The sequence below is a fragment of the Coffea arabica genome, chromosome 11e (assembly GCF_036785885.1).
Source record: "Coffea arabica cultivar ET-39 chromosome 11e, Coffea Arabica ET-39 HiFi, whole genome shotgun sequence".
Taxonomy (NCBI): Eukaryota; Viridiplantae; Streptophyta; class Magnoliopsida; order Gentianales; family Rubiaceae; genus Coffea; species Coffea arabica.
In genome coordinates, this window is record NC_092331.1 from 57,838,049 (window position 1) to 57,852,307 (window position 14,259).

Sequence of the window (14,259 nt, forward strand, 5' to 3'; positions counted from 1 at the left end):
TCAACAATACATGCATCTCTCATATATAATGATGGAACTTTCTTATGTTATATATGCCTGATAGACACATGTCTTGGAGTGATAGCTGGTAGGTACATCAGCATAAAATATCCTCCACTAAGATAAAGAGAGGGCATCTGGTGGCAGTCACGAATTAGATTTATCCTCCCCACATAAAACTGAAAATTTTTGAATAATCTACATGCATGCCAATTAGTTTGCTTCCTCACAATGTCTTTGAAATACGTTGAGTTGTCCCTCAAATGCGACCTATCTCATACATATTTTCCTTTCGATAGGCATTGATTGGTTTCATCTCGATCAAGTTGTGGAAAAAGTTCATAGAAGAGCCAAAACATCGGCTATCTCGATGTTCCAATAGAAAAAAGATAAGCGTGTCAATCTATTATTTGGCAAGTGTCACTAGCAATATTCAAACTTTCACCCTTTTTTCCCATTTCTTAGGCACAATGGATTGACTTCCTAATGATGATCTTATTCTAATTTCTATCCTTGTAAATACGTAAGATGATATATATAGTTAATTGCTTCACATCTTCCACCATATTAAAAGGGATATATACATACATACATACGTACGTATATATATAGTGCCCTTTATTAAGTACATTATGTATGGAACCGGAAAATTTATATTGAAGGAGCTAAGTTTGACATAGGTCATCAAAGGTTTATTCTATAAAAGATTTTTTCTTGAAAATTTTCAAATTTTTGAGAGTAAAAAACCTAAATTTTCAAATCTTGAAATGGCGTGGCCTCTTTCTCCATCCCCTCTAGATCCGTTATGGTAGTAAATATTTTGATCTCCCACTATTTTGCGTACAAAACATTTAATCCTTAAACTAAGCCAAAAATTTATCGAGGAGGAGTTAATTTCAATTTGATGCAATGAAAATTAGTTTTTTCATGATACTAAAAAAGCAGTTAAATAATTTCGTTTTCAATTTTGATCCGATGAAATTTCAGTTTTTTTGTTATACGAAAAAGTAGTTAAATAATTTCATTGGTGAAAACACACCGTAATGGTCCACATCTAGTACTTTGAACATGTAAAGATTCCTACCACCAGGTCAATTCACAATTGCCAATACAAATTGATTTAATTGGTAAAAATGGATTAATTTCTCGTAAAAAATCATGTGTTTTAATCTTGCTACAAATGTGAAGGTTGTAACATAATGTATAAGAATTCCTATAAACGACCTATGCTTCCAATAGTACGTTTTGACCCATAATGGTGACCAGAGTCAAGCTTACCTTAACTTTTTATTGGGAAAAAAAAGGGAATAATACATAATTTTTTGTGTGACAACTATCAAACCTACTTTTACTCCTACTCTTACTCTATGGAGACAACTTAAAGAGACTTATATAAGGATTAGGGGTGAACCACCAGATCGAATAAATGCACTATTACACTTTCTAGATTTTTCAAAAACAATTACTGTACTTCTTGTAAGATGTACTGGATGGGATTTGAAATACCAACTTTGTACGGAAGAGGTTTAAAGGGGCTCTCGGAGGCTTTTTTTTTTAGCCATGTAACATCCGTTGACCGTACTGTTTTGTGTTTTTCTTCTTGTGCAGTTAAACTGATACTGAATGGGACAATTGTGCACTTAACCATTCTTCGGGCTTCCTCTAGTTGTCTTGAAATTTTAGCTGAATTGCCTAATATCATTGCTAATTTTAGATGTGAGCGCTTTTATTGCAATAATATTGTACTTTTTGTGCACTTTTTATTTATGTTGAAATGATTTTTTTGCCTAAATCTCATTTCCAATTAAAGTGATTAGTTAAAATTAGTCATGTTAGTATTTTGTGTAATTAGTTCATTTCAAGATAAATAAGTTTTTAGATTAATCTTATCTACGCCTTTTGGTATAATAAACTTTTATACAACTGCATCTAATTGCACTAGCCAATGAGCGGCTGGGGGTTGGGGGAGAGGGTGTTGGCCCCCAAAAATTTAGAAATTCTTCTATACCTCTATAAAAAATTAGAAAAATTTTCTATATCCTTCTAACAATCAGATTTTGACCCCTACCCCCAATATTTTAATCCTTTTATAACCTATTAAAATGTTAAATGTTTTCATTTGTATCTTTAAATATATTAAATTTTGCCCTAAAGGTTTTTTTTTTTTTTTAAATGTGAAGATGTCGTCTCAAATGCTTCTTCACTAGTTTTGTCCCTCTAAATCTCGAGTTCTGTTTGCACCAGCGTGAAAAAGTGACCTTAAATGTTAGACGATAATTTTTCATAGCAAATGCGTTAAGTCAAATCACGAGGAAATTAGCATATGGTGAACGGTCAAAATTAGTTCCCAGAAGGACGGGTCAGTTTCTACATTTCTACTTGCTTGGTCGCGACGAACCTTCTTTTGGGCAAATCTTATTGCTCACCCTTGATCCCCAAGAAATTTTAGCAGTATATAATCCTGAAAAATGTCTTCCCGCAACTCATCATCCAGCAAACAAATTTCCAAAAGAAATCTGATCAACAGCAGAGCAGCCATTATTAGCTTCAAAACAACTTTCCAAAAAAGCCTCCTCCACTCTTTTTGCTATCTGATTCGAACTTGCAGAAGATTTGTTAGCACTTAATACTACAGCAAGATGGGTAAGGGTAAGAAAACGAGTTGGTACTCAGCAGTCTTTCGGTCATTCACCTGTTGCTTTAAAGCCAAGGCAAATGGTAAAGAATTCATAGCTTCAACCAGGATGCCTTCTGCTCCTGAGGCAGCCAATATAGCAGCTGCTAAGCATTTCTCTAGTGCCCATAAAACGAGTCTTGGGTGATAATATATATAGCTTTTGGTGACAATTGTTTGATCATTAAGAATCAGATGTCTATGGCTATGGCTATCGGTGCTTACAAGGAAGAAAACATGGAGGGGGCAAGGGTTGGACAACGTTTCCAACTCTTGTTCCCTGCCATGTGAGACGCATGGAGTATGTAATATTTTCTGAATCGACTTCCGGTTCCAGTTTGAAGTAGTTTCATGCTCTCCTCTCAATCTTTTCGGAGGAAACGTTTTCTTCCTTTGGGAATAAATGATCAAGAATCAAGAACGTGATATGAGAGGTCCAGGGCATTGGATAATAAATTATGTAATCCAGTACTAACTATAAAAATTTCGTTTGTTAAACTTAAATCATCGTGTGGGTTTATATTGATTTGTAGCAATTTTTTGTTAGATTAAGCACTGTGAACTTGCATTACCAGCAACTCTAAATCATTGCAGTCTGAGCGATTTGTAGCTATCCGAACGAAGTATTGGCAATTTTTGTAATTTGGTTAATTAGTAGAGTTGCTAACAAATTTTCATCAAGCATAAATATCAATCTACAGAACCCTAATTTTAGCGCCTAACAAATTCCACTTTATAATTAAAAACAGACGAATATTTTAATGTTGGATTCCTCACCCATTCAATGAGCAGATTTTGATAAAAATTGGACAATCCAGACCTGTAGTGCATCTGAGCCCTGAACAGTAAATTCAACAATTCATGCTTTTCAGTTCATAGGTTTTTTTTTTTTTTTTCATTTTTAACTTCGTTCTTTTATTTGGTTTTGCCACAGCTGACCAAAAATCACTTTCCAAGAAACTGGTTTTAGAAGCTAATAGTAAAATGTTTCAAAGCATACATGGGATAAATAGAGGGATAAATGTGGTCAAAATGAGCTCAAAAGAAAAAAGGTGTCTTTTTCTGCTTGGTTACTTGACTGGCCGTATTTCATTTGGACCAAACTGGCTTCCAAGTTCCCACCTGATCTTACTCCCTATGAAATATAGTCAAGGTTGATGACCATACGTCTTAAAACAACTCATCCAACAAGCAAATTCCAAGAAAATTCTTGCCAGCATACCAGATTTCTTACTTCGACTGTTTCTTTTGCGCTTTTTCCTGTTTATCTGATTTAAAATTTATCCAGTCTGTGTTGGTAACCCCCCCCCCCCCCCCCCCCCCCATACCCACAAAAAAAAATAGCGTGATAATTAAGGATTAGAAAATGATGTAATTGAGAAGAAGGCAATTTTTTCAAATTCTAATCTCATTCAATTCCCACTTCACATAAGAAACCAATATAGTCCTTCAGACCTCTTTCTTTTTCTTTTTTTTTTGGCACTTTATTTGGCATTCTTTTTTACCAATAATGGAACTTATTTTGCCGTTCTGTTCAACCATTGTATATGTGGAGACGTTTGAATGGGAAAACCAATTATGCTAAGCTTTTAAATAATTGGAGTTGTATAATATATGGTTTTCATTTGATGGTGTACAAATCTTTTTTTTATAATATTTTTTTGAAAAAATGAGAAATTTAAGGTTGGTTGTCGATTAAATTCACTTTCTAGGAAAGTAAGAAAATGATATATCGATGTTTGGATAGTGAAATTATCCCAAATATTATTTCGCTTTCATCATAAACACATTTCCCAACCCACCTTTTTATATTCTCAATCACCTTTTTATCTCACATACATCACATCACAAAAAGTGTTACAGTAATTATTCCAAATAATATTTCAAATAATACCCTATCAAATCAATATCACGAGCTAAAATGTTGCCAAGCAAACGCGTCCTATAAGACAAGGTGAATGTCAATGGTCTAACTTGTGGTTCACAAGAGGAACCACTGAATTTCTACTAGGTTGATTTCTAAGATACTTCCCTTGGACTTGGAACTGCATTCAACTTGATGTTCAATCTTCACCCCCAAGAAATCTTAGCTATATAAAAGCTAGGCTGATTTATGTCTACTTAGCTCATCCAAGAACCAAACATTCAAAGAACTAAATCTTTAGTACCACACAACAGATTCGATCTTTAGTCTTGAGAGACGGTAATCTCTATTCATTTTCTTGTTTCCTATCAAACGAAAGTAGCCCAATTTGTCTTCACATTTAACAACATAGCAACAAGAGCAGTGAGGATAATAGAATGAAGTGGTACTCAGCAGTCCTTGGGTCATTCAGCTTGTGCTTTATAGCCTCGACTGAGCATGAAATGAAGAAGGCTTCAACAACTGCGGTGCCTCGTACTCCTGAGGCAGCTTTGGTAGCAGCTGCAAAGCAATTCTCTAGCGCCCATAAAGTGCAGTTTGGCTAATTATTCTGTCACAACTGTTGCAGCATATTAAATTATGTAGGAAAATGGCAACATCACGGTACGTAACTTGATGCTAAGTTACGGACAAATGCTGGCCATTCATCCATGTTGAAGGGAAAATGGCTACCGGTCAAACCAGTCAAATTACACTTATCCCATTCTTGTTCTCTCTCCCTTCAACCCATCACATCATCACCTCTTCCTCCTCGATGTTCTTCAGCCACCGATAAACTCCTCTGCCACATGAAAAAATTGAACACTTGAAAAGAAAAGTTGGCAGTCCAGATTAGTTTAATGGGATAATTGCAGAAACCTCCCCTGAGATTTCTGACATTTGCACTGATCTCCCCCCTAGGTTTAGAAATTGCATTCACCTCCCCTGAACAGTAACAATTCGTTGCAGAAACCCCCTTGACAGCTTTTGTGGAAGTGAGATAAGAATTTTCTTCCAATTTTGCCCTTACTTGCTTGACAATTATTATCTGCTTGACAATTGCTTAACTAATTATCTAATTAGTTAATAGTTAAACTAATTAACTATTAACTAATTATCTAATTAGTTAATAGTTAAACTAATTAACTATTAACTAATTATCTAATTATCTAATTAACTATTAACTAATTAACTAATTATCTAATTAACTAAAACTGTTGTCTGTCCGAAACTAACAAACTATTTGCATGTTAAACTAATTAACTAATTAATTGCTTAACGAATTAACTAATTAACTAACTAACTAATTAACAAACTATTTGCATGTTAAACTATATGCAGATGCATTATCTATTTAAAGTATCGTCTATTTATGGGTATTTTACTTTCAAACATTTAATTTATGATAAAAACATCAATGTTTGTAAGTAAAATTCAAAAAGTGTTACAGTAATATCAATATTCTTACTTTCAAACATTTAATTTATGGCCTTATGCCCCTCCCTTTTTGTATCAATATTCTTACTTTTAAACATTTAATTTATGACCCTATGTCCCTCCCTTTTTGTAAGAATATTACTGTAACACTTTTTGAATTTTACTTACAAACATTGATGTTTTTATCATAAATTAAATGTTTGAAAGTAAAATACCCATAAATAGACGATGCTTTAAATAGATAATGCATACTGCATATAGTTTAACATGCAAATAGTTTGTTAGTTTCGGATAGACAACAGCTTTAGTTAATTAGTTAATTAAATAAATAGAAATTAGTTAATTAATTAATTAGATAATTAGTTAGCTAATTAGTTAATTAGTTTAACATGCAAATAGTTTGTTAGTTTCGGATAGACAACAGCTTTAGTTAATTAGTTAATTAGTTTAACATGCAAATAGTTTGTTAGTTTCGGACAGACAACAGCTTTAGTTAATTAGTTAATTAGATAAATAGAAATTAGTTAATTAATTAATTAATTAATTAGATAATTAGTTAATTAGTTAATAGTTAATTAGTTTAACTATGCAGAAATAGTTTGATTAGTTAATAACTATTAACAATTAGATAATTAGTTAATTAGTTAATAGTTAATTAGATAATTGGTTATTAATTAATTAGATTATTAGTTATTTAGTTAATTAGTTAATTAGTTAAACTATGCAGAAATAGTTAATTTAGTGTAATTTTTATTAACAAATGTTTTGTCGGGTTTGATGAACGTACTCATCACATTCATTTGGTAAAATTAAATCATGTCAGGGGTACTTTAGTAAATTGACCCACTTTTGCCTATTAAATTGCCTCCAACTTTTGATAGGGGAGGTCAGTACTATTTCAAAATTGATAGGGGAGGTCAATGCTATTACTATAAAAGTCAAGGGAGGTTTCTGCAATTATCCCTAGTTTAATTCCATCAGGGGCTAATAGGGACTAGAGGATGAAGGGAATATGTGAAGAGAGAGATTGCAAGATTAATGACAAAGCCTCAAAGTGGAGGAAAAATGAAGGCAAAGACAGTGGATTTGTGGGTGGGGGGCAGTGGTAGGGAGGAAAGGAATTGGGAAGCATCGGCAGGGCCACCAGCATAGGGGCTGAATTGGGTGTGCAAGGTTCGTGACGTGGTTTGTTATGTCGGTGCATTCCGGTTAGATATCAAACCAAAAGAGCAAATTATAGACCTTTGGATCGTTAAAGTAATTTGTGTTATTTATATTTTTTTTGTGTTTTTAATTTTAGGTGTCTTTTGGGCCTTAAAATTATTTTTTAGGATTTTGTACTCTCTTTTTATATTCTCTTTCTGTTTTAGGATTTTGTACTCTCTTTTGGGCTATTCCTTCACTAGTGCACTTAGGTCAATTCGATCAAATCACGTAAAATTTCATAATTCAGCCGGTTTGAATTGCTAATTTCTGGAGGTTTTTTAATAAAATAATGTACCGTAGCAATTTAATATATGCTAAATAAAAAAATAATTGAAAAATATATTCATAAAAACTATAAAAATGTTTTAGAGAAAAATGGGAATCTAAACAAGGCTGCTTCCATTCGTAGTGCTAATCTTTTGTTTTGTTTTGCCACGCTGCTGCTAAAATCACTTTCCGAGAGAATGTTTCAAAGCATATGTGAGGTATATATGTGGTAAACAAAAAGAAGGAAAAAACATATGTGTGTCATTTTCTCCTCGGTCGCTTGACTGGTTATATTCATTTGGACCTTCTTCCAACCTGAACTTAATCCCCCAAATATTTGTTTGGATTGGCTTTTATTTCTCCAAATATATTTGCTTACATCATCATTACAATTTTCAATACACCTTTTTACCTTCTTAATTACCTTTTTATCTCACATACATCACATCATAAAAAGTGCTACAGTAAAAATATCTCAAATAACTTACAATCCAAACAAACTCGATCATCGTCAACTTAAGATCAAAATTTAATACAACTCATCCAGCAAGCACATTTCCAACAAAATCAACCTCAGCATATTTTTATTACTAGTCATTTCAAATGTTTCCTTCGTGCCTTTTTCTTGTTTTTCTGATTGGAAATTCATCAAGTTTGTGTTAATAGGAAAAAAAAAAGTAACAATGATAGAGTTTATTTGCCCATTCTTTTTAATCGATATATAAAAGGAGATAATCGAATTGGGACAACGCGGAAATGAAAACCAGAGAGTATAATCTATTGGTTTTTATTTCTTGGTGCACAAACTTCTTCCTTTCCCTGTCACTCTTTTTTTTCCCCCCCGATGTACAGAGCGAGAAATGAAGGTTGGTTGTCGTTAAAATCACTTTCTACGAAAGTAAGAAAACACGCTCATATCAGAAGCTAAAGTGCTTAAAAAAAAAAATCAAAGAAAACGCGTCCTGAAACGAGGTGAATGTCAATGGTCAAATTAAGCTCAAAAGAGGAGCCATTTTGTCACCTTCTACTAGCTTGGTTGCCAAGATAATTGCCTTTGGACTTGAAACTGCATCCCCAAGAAATCTTAGCTATATGTATGTATAAGGCTGATGAATATGTCTACTTATTAGCTCATTCAAAAATCAAACATCAAAAGAATTAAATCTCCAGTGCTACACAGCAGATTCAATATTCCTAGTCTCGAGAGAGTTTTATTTGTTCATTTTCTAGTTTATTTGATTAAAAGAGAGCAGCCCAATTTGTTTGAACATTTAACAACATAGCAACAAGAGGAGTAAGGATAATACAATAATGAAGTGGTACTCAGCAGTCTTTAGGTTATTCAGCTCGTGCTTTACAGCCTCAACTGAGCATGAAATCAAGAAGACTTCAACAGCTGCAGTGCCTTGTAACCCTGAGGCAGCTATGGTAGCAGCTGCAAAGCATTTCTCTAGCGCCCATAAAGTGCACTTTGGTTAATTACACTCGTCAAAACAGTTGCAAGAGCAAAATCTCATTTCATCGAGATTATGGACGGTTCAAGTGGTTAAGATTCTTGACTCCCAAAACCAGCAAAGGGAAATACGCTGTAATCAGATTATATAGGTCCCAGGTGTGCTCTCTTCGTTTCTTCTTATTCCATTAACCAGGGGCTGAGGGTCCATAGCAATATTTTGGTTGTGAAATGGTACTGTATTCTGTATTAAGAAGAAGAAAGATTGGTACTCCATTTGATACAGAAATCATACTTGTAATAGTACTAGTATTGTCTACATGCATTTTTGGTGCAAATTGTACTCTGAATTGCTTACATTTACAAGTGTTTGCGACATTATCGTCCCACGAGCTGTGTTATTCCATTTCTGTTCAGAACAATCTATGATTCTGTAGTTTCTCAACCAAAAATCAGGCATCGATTCATTAGACTCAGAAGTTCTTGCAATGATATTTTTGAACATGCGATCCAGCAAAAGATAACTTCGCAATTAATGACATTGTAGAATGTCAATCATTATCTGATGAATTGGTTGCAACAAAACATTCACGAGTATTAATTACTCCCATTAACAATTAAGAGAATTCTCAATCTTTCTCATAGATGATGATAGCGAAAATGTTATACCGCACCTTCAGTGCCTGAAGCCAGCAGAGCATATCTCCAAAGCCCAAAAAGTCCGATTTGCTCATGATTCGTTGGATGTCATCATCGCTGATCAATGCCTGTATCATTCCAAGTATAAAGTTCAGTTCTACTTCCCTGTCTTATTCAAGAACAGAAGTCAGATTCCACCAGAATTGTTGAAACTTCGTAATTTTCCACTCAAACTACCAGAATTAACAAAGCGTTGTGGCAGCCAATGATTGCATGTAAGTCGATCATTTACAAAACATTAATACTGCCTCAGCTTCCTAACGAATGTGCTTATCTTAGATACCATAAATCAATAAAAACCCCAGGCAAGCGTGCCATGTGACATATTCACTTATCGTGTGTTACTTCGTGCTGTTAATTATGCATCCCAGAATCAAGATAAATCTATACCATGCAAAAATATGTAGTACATGGTAACTGCAGTTTAGTTTCCGGGTATGCATTTGATAACGTATTTGGTATTTACCTTCTTAAAACTCCAACCATTGCTGAAAGCAAGCATAGGAGTTCCAGAGATGAGTCTTGAAGGCTTATGCCTTCAGTAGTGTGCTGCTATCTCTGTTCACTTGTGAGTTTCTCTTGCCTTCTCCAAAATGCCATTAATTCATTAAACTGCAGCAAACATTAACATTTGATTATAAAAGGAAAGACAGAACAGCATCTCATGAGAATAAACAGTAGCAGAAGTTTATAAAATTGGGAAAAAAAAAACAATTGAACTAGACAGCAATATGTCTTTTATGAGCAGAGTGGGTGATGTATATTCTTTGACTTGTAAGCTGGAGTTTGGTTAAATTAACTGTCACACTCAATTCAGCTCCAGAGTCCAGACAACAAACTTGTGATTGGCCAAGTATTCAATAGTGGTCTACAAAGATTGTATTTTTGTATTAATTTTAGAAATCTTGAAGGCTTTTACTGTTGCTGTACAACAAGTTACTTCAGCACTAAATTCAGTACAAGCAAATGCACAGTTTTAAGGGGAATATGATAATCAATTTAAGCCCTGAATGCCACGATGCATGACTGAATATTGGTACAACTCTTTCAAATATGAGAAGAATCTCAGCTCCGAAGAAAACTAACCGGTTTTCGTTCATGAATATCTACAGATTGTGGATGCCAAGTTTGCCACAATTCGAAATGCCTGCTGCTCGTCTTCGGTGTTTCCGGTGTCTCATTTTTGCTTTCTCCTGATTCACCGGGATCAAAGGAAAACTGAGATGAATCCATCTCCAGGCTCACCTGCTGCTCACTTACTTCTTGATGATGATCCATTCCTTGTGAGGCTTTTGTCTGACACTTGGATATGACCTTAAACAACAATAAGGCCCAGAAGAGGATACAAAATACTGGAAACAGTAGGACTAAAGAAAGAAAGAGGAAGATCAGAGCAGGAATTATCCAAGGCAGAAGCATGATTCCTAAAACAAGAACGATAAACAGCTTCAAAAATGACAGGAAGGTGAAGCCGTGCAGGAGATGCATTGGTTAGCCAAAACAGAAGCTAAGCAATAGACAAGAAAATGATTGTTGTAAAGATTCCATGATTTTCTTGTTCCATTATAATCGCAAATGATGTGATATGAATGCAGCTGCTCCAGTGATGTTAGTGTGAAAGGTGAAAGATGAGTTTGTGTACTATAATTTGACACGTTTAAGAAATGCATCAGCCGAACTTCGGAGACTGTAAAAAAAAACATTATTGGGAATGCAGATTAACGTGACGTGACTTCAAACTGTCAGCACATGGCATTGAAGGAGGAGGGGCAGGACGGCTGGAGAGTCAGGGCCAAAAATTGGCCAGAAAAAAGGGATAATTGCATAAACCTCCCCTGAGGTTTTATGAAATATCACCTAGCTCCCTTGAGGTTTTCAAAATCTCACTTAGCACCCCTTAATTGACATTTTGATAACATTGGAAGCCCTTCTAACCAAAAGTAATGTTAAAAAATTCATGTTTGAGGAGAGAGATTATTTTAGTGCCTTTAATACCCTTAGACTATAAAAAAAATGAACATTTTACAAACCAAGGAAAAAAAGTACTAAATTGGAACCATCTTAAAAGTGAGGAGATGAAAATTGGTAAAATTTTATGTTACAGCCAATAGTCACTTTTACGGTAGGAAGAGATAGTAAAAACAAATACTAGTTTTTAAACCATTTCTACAAATAGAACCCTTCATAGCGTTGAAGGTAATTAGCATGTAAAATCATACATTTGAGCAAAAAAAACTTAGTAATAGATGAAATTCAATTTCAATATCATACAAAAAATTTACTCAAAATACACAGACTTTTTTTATGGGTGTGAAATATGAAAATTTTATTATAGAAAAAGTCAGAATTTGAAAAACTATTTGGAGTTTCAATTACTTTATTTCTTTTGTGCTCTGCATGAATAGGAATAAATAAATAAATAAATAAAGTTGTGAAACACCAAAAAAGGGAAAAAATAAAAAGAACCTGCAGCTATTATTTTCTGAATGCATTGAATATTTCATTGATTAAATCCTATATTTCATTGATATTTGCAATTCAATTATACATACATATATATATATATATGTTTGTATAGACATTGTTAAAGAAAAGTAGGAAATTTAGAGAAAGAAAAACAAGTTTAGAAAATTTAAATATAGGGCTATTATTGACAATTCATCACTTTTTATATTAGTATATGGCCCTACTATCACTTCAAGGGTGATAAGTGAGATTTTGAAATGTTTATAAGAGCTAGGTAATATTTCATGAAACCTCAAGGGAGGTTTCTGAAATTATCCCCAGAAAAGATGTAAAGCCAAAATTTTATCTTGTATATTATTTTTTATATTATATGTGAGATTCATAAAAATTTATTTTATAAGTACATGTTTGTTGAAAGTTTGTTACATTGTATACATACAAATCTACATCTTGCGTATTTTGCATAAAATCGCTTCGAACAATTTTCCAACGAGTGTTTGAATCCCTTGTCCCGCGTTGAATCACTAAAAAATTTTCCTAAAAAAAAAAAACCCCTAAAAAACAGCACGACACCCAGTAAAACATCCTAATCACATGATGTATACCTTCGTCAACATGTTGCACGAGAATGACTTAAAAAAAGAAAAAGTCTAAATGGATGAGCTATGTTGTATGTCCCAAAAAGAGTTAATTTTATTTTGCACCCTTCAACTATTATTTATTTTTACTTTGATCCCTAGACTATCAATTAGAATACTAGCCTTTAAATTATATCACGATTCTTAATTTGATCATTAAACTCCTTTCTTCTCTCTACTTTTAGAAGTTTTTTTGGTTATTGTTTAATCTTTTTTTGTACTCACTTGACTAGCATTCTGTCAGTTTTTAGAGATTCCATTAATAATTGTTCTTAAGTGGGATAGTTTTCATAGAATAGAGGCTAAAATATCCTAATTTATAATTTAGTGACTAAAATAAGAATTAGTATAATTGAGAGGTACAAAAATGGAATTAACTCTCCAGAACATTGGAACAAAGTCGATAAGAAAGCAAGGATTGGTTTTTTTTTTTTTTTGGTAGTCCTTCCAATGATCCATTCTACCAAGTGCTAGTTAGCTTCCTTTTGTTACGACATTTTCACGAAGAGGTGCTATGAAGTCGTTGTTTTTTTCCCATACAGCACTTAACCTTTTTTAGCATAGTAACATCTCAAAATTAGATCTAAGGAGTTGCAAAAGAAAAAAAAAATTCTTTTTATGTCCCAGGTAGAAAAAGAAGTAACTAGCACACTTAATTACTCATTCAACATTTTAAACTTTTGACAATACTATCATTTAGATAGCAGAATCCCTAAAATAGTATGTTAGAAGACTATAGTTACCATAAGCCTTCATGAATCAATGAACTAGGTACACTAATTGGTTTCAATTTTGTAGTTTAACAAATTTCTTATTTTTATACATACTTAATTAGCATGTAAATTATTAGTCCTTGACCTTGTTGTTTAAAATTAATCACTGTTTTGCTTTTTTATTTATAGATTTAATTCAACGGATACATGACTGCACGTGACCTAATTTTGTTAGTAATTGAGAAAAATTTTCAAATATCCTAAATTTGTTTTCAATTGGATACATTGTGAGTCAGCTTTGTTCTTACTAAAATTTTACGGACTAAAATTGTACATATACTAAAGGGAAAATGACCTGTTTCATCCCTCACATTTCACAAAAATATTCTTTTCGTCCCTCACTTTTAAAATGAAGCAATTTCATCCCTGACATTTAAAAATTAAAGCTATTACATCCCTGAACCTAATTTTCAATTTGAATCAAACCATCCAATAACCCAGTAATAAATTTCGGAGATAAAATTGATAGGTCACTCGGTCAATTTCATCATATTCACATGACATTTATCAAACCAAAAAAATAAACATTATAACATAAAGGCCATTATTTGTCTTGGAATAGTCGGGTTTTTCTTTTGGGTAAATCTTTTCATGCATCGTTAGTATATTCGCTTGCGAGTCTAGATGTGTATCATAAATACAAAATTTGGTGTTTAAATTTAAATTGAAATGATATAGTAAGTACATAAAACCATCAATGTATACAATGACAATGTAGGAATTCAAGTTGAGTTATATTCAAG